This window comes from Chinchilla lanigera, unplaced genomic scaffold (genome assembly GCF_000276665.1).
Source record: "Chinchilla lanigera isolate Chin_1 unplaced genomic scaffold, ChiLan1.0 scaffold00043, whole genome shotgun sequence".
NCBI lineage: Eukaryota > Metazoa > Chordata > Mammalia > Rodentia > Chinchillidae > Chinchilla > Chinchilla lanigera.
Genome location: NW_004955444.1, coordinates 11,727,287 through 11,736,231, shown reverse-complemented (window position 1 = coordinate 11,736,231; position 8,945 = coordinate 11,727,287). Strand labels below are relative to the sequence as shown.

Here is an 8,945-nt window from a genome sequence, read left to right as displayed (position 1 = left end):
TTTTTTTTTTTTTTTTAAATCTAATGCTGAAAAGGAAAGAGTTAAGTCCTGCAAAATCTATACCCCATGAAAATATTTGGTTTGGCTTCTTCTCATATGAGCAAAGTAAAGATAAAACCTATCACTGGGGCACCTGATTTCTGATCCAGAGCTTCCAAGCTGGCAAGGGCTGGGTGAGAGGTGGGGTGGCAAAGAAGAGGGTCACCAAGGACTTACAGGGGTGCCATGAGATGGTGACGGCTATAACATTTTTAGGATGTTAGAAATTTTAAAATAATGTTTACAACTAGTAACATTTTACCACAGTTCAAATCAATATTTTACCACACTCTAAAGGTTTTTTTCTGCAAAGTCCTAAACTGCTGAAATATTGGTCTGTTTGACAGAAAATTCTCTATGGAGTGATACCCCTTCCTGATTGCCAGACAAATGCCAGATTTCCATGAAGACACAGGTTAGGCAGCACAACTGTAGCACATATAAAATAATTATAATTTTTTAGTGTGTTTTGCACAGAGGAGATGCTTATAAGTATTTATTAATGGAAGCTGGTCAAAGTGGCGTGTGCCTGTAATCCTAGCTACTCAAGAGGATCACAAGTTTGGGCTAACCTGCTGGACAACTTAGTGAGATGCTGTGTCCAAAGAAAGGTATCTATGCGGCATAGCACTTGCCTAGCAAGGTCCTATATTCAGTCTCTGGCACTACAAAAACAAAACAAAACAACATAATATACAAAAAAGATTGGCACAAAGGAAATGGAAAAATTACTAAAGTACAATAGGAATGAATATTTTTAGAACTTCCTGTGGCATTTAACAATGACTAAAGATAATGTAGAATAACATATATATATATATAAAATCAGACAACAAAAATTTTTATCAATTCAATCTGAATTTACCTCTCCAGCCCTAAAGGTACACCAGGAATATGGATGTAATTTGCATGCATTTCCATGGTTTTATTTATTAGAAGAATAGCAATTTTCCAGATCTTGCAAGGCAGATGCAGCGAGCACCAGACCCCAGGGAATCTTCTGGATTTGCTGGACAATAATTTTTTAGGGCTACGTGTTTACTTCTAAACATTTTAGTTTTGAAATTTCAAATGATGCCGTTATACTGTCTTTAAGTCTATGCATGAAAAGGCCATTGACTTACTGGCAATAATTTCATATGTCTTAGGCACTATTCTAATTATAGCTTTTCAACTTTCCTTTCCTCAGATCACACAAACCACCACTAGTAGCCAAGTCACAAAATTTGTATTTCTGAAAAGAATAAAAGAAAGAGATTAAAAAAAAAATCAAGGAACTGCAAAACAACTCTCACTATAATTTTAAAACTGCCCCATTTGTTTCACCAAAAGAAAGGTTAGTTTTTCTAAATCTGACAACTAATAGTTTTTGAAGTAAGAAACAATAATTTGGTGCTATGCACCGGGAGTTTTCAAGTAGTAAGTCATCTACAGGAAGCTGAGAAAACCCAGCTAAGCACAATTATCAAAGAAGGTGAACTGAGGGATTTTCTTCACAATTTACCAGGTTTTTTCTTCTCTCTTCATTTTTTGTACATATTTTTCTAACTTTTGTTTTTTCTACCTTCATCGTACACTAGCCTTGTCTCACATGACCCAGTAAAAATTTTGGCAGAGAAAGAAAACTCAGCTGGGTTATGTAGCTGCTTTTGATGGATGGATCACTTGACAGCTTGCTGGAAAAATATGTCCATCTGGGGCCTGTCAGCTACTCAAGAGTGCAAGGAAAGCAATCTGTAGCTATTTTACAGCCACAGGAAGATGGATAATTCAGCCTGGCAACTGGTTCCTCTTCTCCATTTCAGGATACAAAGGAACCACCCCTGGGATTATTTAACCCTGACAGTGAATTCATCACAAAGAGGTCACTTCATTCCCCCTTTTAGAAATTCTTAGGTATGGCTTTAGAATGTATTTAACATTGTTTTGATTATTTACCAAAGAGTGGAGAGTAAGAAAGGTTATTTGGAAAGCCCATGTAAGGTCACTTTTGTAAACAGTAAATTATACTGATGGAATGCCTGGTAGCCATAATCAAACAAGAGTTCTCTTTCAGCATGAATAATGACATGATCTCAAATGCCCCATTTGGTTCACCAGACAAAAGCTTATTCTTTCTAAATTTGAAAACTAGTATTTTTTGAAGTAGGGAACAGTAATTTGGTGCTATGAATTGGGAGGGTTCAAGTAGTAAATTATCTACTAGAAGTTAAGGGTTAAAACCAAGCTCGGCACAACTATCAAATAAGGTGAACCGAGAGATTCTTTTCACAACCTACCAGGTTTTTTTCTATTCTCAGGTGACATATAAATTAAGACCCCTGGGTAACCCTTTGAGACTAAGACAAGGGAATCAAAGGATTTACGATTGGTTAAGGTTAGAAAAATGAGTGGGCAACCAGCTGCTCATAGGTATCGCCACCTCTTGTATTCCTAGTAGATTAAAACATCCCTCAGTTTCTCCTGCCTAAAGGCAAGAATTTTCTCAAGACTTGGAAGTTCCCTGCTTCAGAAGATACAGCCCCTAGGTTCCTGCTTCTTCCCAATATAGGTACTGAACACCCAGTCCCCTTTTGTAGTCCCCACCCGCCAGAGCCACATGGTATTTGTTTCTTTCAATTGTAGTTTTGATTTATTCCCAAATGCTTGGTCCCTTGAAATTTCTTCTTCCCACAAAATTCAATTATCTACTAAAACAAATGCCAAAGTGGCAAAAGCACCTACTCTGGAGCCAAGTTGCTGTTAGTTGTGTGACCTTGGAGAAGATTTTGAACCTCTGTGCCTCTATGTATTGATTGAGGATACTGTTTCTTAATGGATTATTGTGATGATAAAGTAAGCATGCATGTCAAGTGCTTAGAATAATTACTGACACATAGTGAAGTCCATATAAATATTTGATATTATTACGTTTTTGCCTTCGCACCTTTTTTCTTACTTTATCCAATATTTATACTCGAAGGGTCCCTGACTACATCAGTCTAGTCTTCCATGTTCTTTCATATTCTAATTTGTTGAACGGAAGAAAGAATGAGATTCTCTTAAGAGAAAACCAAGTATAGCAGAACCTTGCTTTGAGGTGTTCTTTGATTTGTATCTTGTAACTTCTTCCTCCCGGAGTTAGCAGATGATAAGGAGGAATGATAAGGGACTTCTACCCAGTTGGGCTTATTCTACTGGATACAGACTGCTCATCAAGTTAGAGCTCATTGTTGGGAGTTTACATGATGTATCTAGAGCAAGTCTTCCAAACATAACAAAAGCAGTAGTATTAAAACATTTAAATTTCATTTACTTTATTTTCTTTCATGTCTATCTTCAAGTCTATCCTCTCTGATCCATTTCCTTCTTTACTTACACAGATTGTGAAGTTGGATTCCAGTCTTTGGTTCACCAGTCTCTGTGGACCCTTGATCAAAATGTTGAAACATTTAGAGATAACACGTCCTAATCTTTAAATTTGGACAAACACCAAAGTACTATTGCACAAAGTTTTTGTGAAAATTATTTTATTCAGCATGTTTGTTAAGGTTACAGTATCTGCCAGTTCCTTCCTGGGTGGGTTTATATATTCATGGTCCCAGTGAGATATTCTCTGAGAAATGCCTAATTTATTATCACCTTCCAACATATAGTAGCTACTATCATTACCTTCTTACCCAAACGTTTTACTTTTCCTTTCATCTAAAAGGAACTGAAAGCAGATGCCTCTCCAAATGTGTTTCATTATGAATCCCAGGAACAGTAAAACATAATTCTGTTATGGATACATTTAACTTTTTTGTCTGTTCCTGGTAGCTTTGTTTTGACCTTTTCATAGGTATTTGAATCAAATCACTGATATACTTCTTAATTTGGTACTGTCTGCTCTTTGCTCAGGCAGCTCTTTGACATATGAGAAATACATGTTAGGTGGTCTCATTATTTTCAACAAGAGCAACTGGAGATACAAGATATCTTGTATAAAATGGAAAAAGAAAATCATTTCAGAGAAAGTCCCATAGAGAGTTTGTGTTTATACAAGCCACACATTCAATTTTTCAGTACTTCTAATGACACAATTTACCTGGATGAGGTGAAGCATTTCTAGGGGAGGAAAATAGCAGATTAGAGGCACATAGTGCCCACCTGGTGCTCCAAGAGACTGAGCGAAATGAACAGGCGTGTAGCTGTTTGTGAGGCAGGGGATTTGTTGGAAAGTGCTGGGCATAGCAGTGTTGTCAGTGACCAGATGAAACCCAGAAATATTGTTTTTTAGAATAATAAAAGAAATAGAGAGCTCCAGCATGGAGATGCTTAAGAATGATCCCAAAGGGCTTACTCCTGGGAGGATCAGAAAGCCCGTGGAATATTCTATATCTCCCAAGTGCAGCAGCCTGTTGTCATGGTGCCGTGGACACCCATCCGAACAAACACTTCGGCCCCAGGAAAGTGACTGTGACACAAATCTGCTAAGATTTGCGAGGCAGGGGAAGAGAAAGGCACTTCCACGTGACGGTGGCAGTTTGTCCTCTGTAATGGAGAGTGAGACCAGTTACGTGCAGATATACTCGAGGGCTGGGTCTGAGAGCACCTGGTTGTAACCGGTAGATCTCGGTTCCTGAGACTCCCCGCCCTAGCACAGATCCCCTTTCCTCTGTGAGCAGATGCGTTTGGAGGAAAGACTACCTTGGCCTGGACATTCGCCATGTTCTTCAGGGATCTGACGAAGAGTCAGAATACCAAGGGGCTAAAGCCCCAACCAATGTACTGGCTTGATGGGAGAGAAGGTATGGCAGAGATCTCCTAGTGTTGCTGCACTTCCCATCCTGAGGTAAACTCAGAGGCCAGGAGATGAGAACAGCCATGTTGCAGACTTTGTCTTAGTCATTGGGTGGGCAACTAGTAATAGCTTAGCTGTCATATTGCCCTAACTGCTTGTTTGATTGGAGTGACAAAAGGAACACCCAGACCATAACAGTGACTCTTAATAACTTCCTACACCTGACAATTCCAAATTCAGGGGTCCTGAGAACAGCTCTCTACTTCAGATACTTCTGCAAAGGAGGAACCGCTGAGTTTTTCTTTGTTTTTGTTTTGTCCCTCTAGTTTTATTGAACTCATTTTTCCTTTTCATATTTTGTCTAATTTTATGCATTTTAAAAATTAATTAATCTTCTTGTTTTCTCTTCTTTTTTCACTCATTTCTTTTTTAGTCTTTCTTCCTCCCCACATGCTTTAAATTGTTTTAAAAATTATCTTATCATTAATTAACTTGCATTCATGTTTGACTTTTTAGTCTATTCTGTAGTAGTACTGCTCCTTTCTTTTGAACGAGTAGTGGTATTATAGCTATTTTTCTCAAAAACATGTCTACATCTGGATTACTTCTAAGCTGTTACTTGTGGCTATTTTTGCCTCTCAAAGTAGTACTGGAGATTAAACCCAGAACCCTAAATATGTTGGTGGGTGCTTTACAAATGAGCTATAACACCAGTGCTTCCAAAACCTACTCTTATACAAACTTTGATGGATGCCTCAACTTAAAAAATAGAAGATACAAAGATCCCAAGTACCCAGTACCAAGTAGGCGGAAATGCAGGGTGCTGATGCTGAAGACCCAGTACCAGATATTCACCCCCTTACCAAGAGAAAGAAATATCACATACAACTATATGGCTATCCCAGTCATGAAGGCCCTGAGCTCTGGTTGTTCCAAAACATGCTTGGACTATCCACTTCTGACAAGTTTAGACAAGCAACCACAGAGAAAAAAACCACACATATTCTGCTATGTATATCATACCTACATCATACCTGGATTAGCAGAGAGACCCTGCTCCTGCAAGTCCTGTGGAGGAAGCAGGTCCCTCACATTTGGACACAATGTGTGAAGAGTCAAAACTCACAATGCACAGGTGTAGAAGGCACAGAGAAAGCAAAAAATTAAATTCATTTTGAGTTAAAGTCAATACTGCACAACAAACCAGTAACACATTGCACATTGTCAAGAGAAGGGTGCAGTAAAAACTAAAAAATTCAAAGAAAATACAAATAAACAGATGTTTTCAGCATGTTTTAGTTTAGTTTTCAGCATGTGGAAAGCCAGTTTTTCCAGCACCATTTATTAAAGGGCTATCTTTCTTTCAGTGAACATGTTTGGTCCCTTTGTCAAAGGTAATGGATAAAAAGATGTGGTATTTTTACACAATGGAATACTACTCAGCGATAAAGAAAGATAAACTTGAGGCTTTTATAGGTAAATGGATGTAACTAGAGACCATACTCATAAGTGAAATAAATCAGACTCACATGTGTAAACATCATATTGTCTCCCTAGTGTAAACAGCTGAAAGAGTAAATAAGATCCAAAAGGTACAATAGATATAGTGAAAAGGAAAAAAAAACTGCTTAAAAGGAAAGAACAACTGGGATAGGGGAAAAGAGAAAAGAAGGAAGGGGAAAAAGATATGCATATATACACAAGATAGTTAAGATAACTGAACTGCTAATTTCTATTAGTTCATTGAAAGGAACAGTGCTGATATTGTTTGATCAATTTTGCAACTACTTTGAAGATAATAATGCATAATATAATAACCATTGTTAATTTCCTATTATCTTGTTTTGAAATTCTGTATTGTTTTTATTGTTCTTTTCCCTCTCTTTAGAAAAACAGACATAGAAGTTCTCAAAAAAAAAAAAAAAAAAAGAAGTTCTCTGGGACACCATTAGGAGACTTATAAACTTTTGCCAAACATAAATTTTTGGCATAGATGAAGAAGAAGTATAAGCACAGAAAGCCTACTTAATAAAATAATAGCAGAAATACTGGAGGTATTTGGACCCCAAATAGATATAATTAGAAAATAACCTTTCCACAACATAGTATAGTTAAACTGCCCAATGTACAGAATACAGACAGAGTATTGAAAGCTGCAAGGGAGAAATGCCAAGTCAATTACCCAGGTAAACCTATTAGAATAATAGATTTCTCAGCAGATATTCTAAAGACAAGGAAATGCTGGAATGGCATACTTCAGGCTTTGAAAAGAAATGGCTGTCAACTTAGGTAATTATATCCAGCACTGTTATCCCTCAAAATCAAAGGAAAAATAAAGATCTTCCAAGATAAACATAAACTAAGGAATTCATGACTACTAAGTCAACATTACAGAAGATGTTTAAAGGAATACTACATACAGATGAGTAGATAAGGGGGCTGGGGATATAGCTCAATGGCACAGTGCCTGCCTAGCAAGTGGAAGGTCATGAGTTTGATTCCCGGTACTGGAGAAAAACAAAAAACAAACAAACAAAAAACAGATGAGTAGATAAGCATGAAAATTAGGAAAGTGAAACGTTAGTAAATCAACAAAATGGCAGGAATTATTACATACCTTTCAATAACAACCCTGAATGAAAATGGTTTTAATTCTCTGATTAAAAACACAGAGTAGTGGACTGGACTGAAAAATAAGACTCAGCTGTTTGCCGCATGCCAACACACCTCACTGGCTAGTGTCTGGTTGCCAAGTTGACAAGGGATGGATTGTTATGGTTGATACATTGTATCACCTTGGAGTCTAGAAGCTTAACTAAGTAACTTAGCAGTTCTACATCCTGGGGTGGAAAGGATGTGGCCTTTCCACTCTAGGATGTTGTTCAGTGTGTCCACTTGAGAATTTTAGAAGGTTAACTAAGTGACTCAGCAGGGGGCCAGGGTTATCACTTTGTAAATATCCTGAGGCTATGCAAGAGGAGGTTGCACAGATGGTGTGAGTGCTACACTCCCCTGGGTGGGGTTAGACTGTTTATAATATAACAGAGGAAAACAGGCTTGCTCTTCCCCTCTTCTGCTCTTGTTGCATTTGCTGTTTTCTGCTGTCTTGAAGTGTTGCCCCTGTACCCTGCCACTCTGCTTTGGAGCCAGCTGATTATGATCTGAAATCTCCACAAGCTGTGAGCTAAACAAACCTTTCCTTCTTTAATTTTGGGTGTGGGGTATTTTGTCTCAGCAATAACAAACAAGTAACCAAGACAAAATTTGGTATCACAAGTAGGGTCAATACTGTAACTATACCTGACAATGTGGTTCAAGAACCTTTGGGAATGGCTTGTGGGAAGACTTTGGAAAGGTTCGGAGATGTCACCTGAAAGAGTAGAGTTTGAATGTCTTAGGCTGTTCTGTATGGGAGAGTCTGGTCATAACTCAGAAGACCAGAAGGCTGATAAAAAACCTGCTGGTAAAGACCAGGCTCAGGAGGTTTCTGCTGAGAAGAAGAATGGAATTGGGTGCTGGACTCCAAGTGATATGTTATGGCTTGGCAGAAAGTTTGTCTGCAGTTTGCTCATGTGCAGGGACTTTGCCTGAGACTGAGATTAAGTGGGGGGGGTGGTGGACTAATTAATTTTGGTAGAAAATTTCAAGGCAGTTAAATGTTGAGGCTGTGGCACGGCTGTTGTTAGGGGATTTTAGCTAGTTCTATGTTAAAAATCAAGAGCAAAGAACCCAGCAGGATGATTAAAAATGTTGTGAGTTTGGCCAAAAGAAAAAAAAAAGCTCCAATAAAGCTGTAGACTGCAAAGATCGAGCAGATGAGATCTTGATTGGTGAGGAGAAACAAGAAGAAAAAAGGCCTGAGGGAATAAAAAAAATGCAACAAGTCCCCTCCCTTTGCAGCTTCAAAACTGCAATGATGAAAGATTTTCCTTTGAGAAAAAGCTACAGAGCATCGTGTTCCAGAATGGTGTTGGCTACACCAGGTTTCAAAATGGTGGCAGCATAAAAAATTTGTTCCTCAACATTGGATTCTATGCTCAGAGTGCCCAGTGATCCAGGCACTCGGCCCCTACAGCCAAGAGAGATGAAAGCCTGGCTACTACTCCAGTTGGCACTGGTTTTAAGTACATAGAAAATGCAAGAA

The 8,945-nt window shown here is 38.3% G+C and overlaps 1 protein-coding gene across 1 annotated transcript in view; it reads right to left on the bottom strand.

The window, feature by feature from the left end:
• The window catches only part of Cpa6 (carboxypeptidase A6), a 297,452-nt gene that overhangs the window by 186,062 nt on the left and 102,445 nt on the right, over nucleotides 1-8,945 (bottom strand). The window lies entirely within an intron of this gene.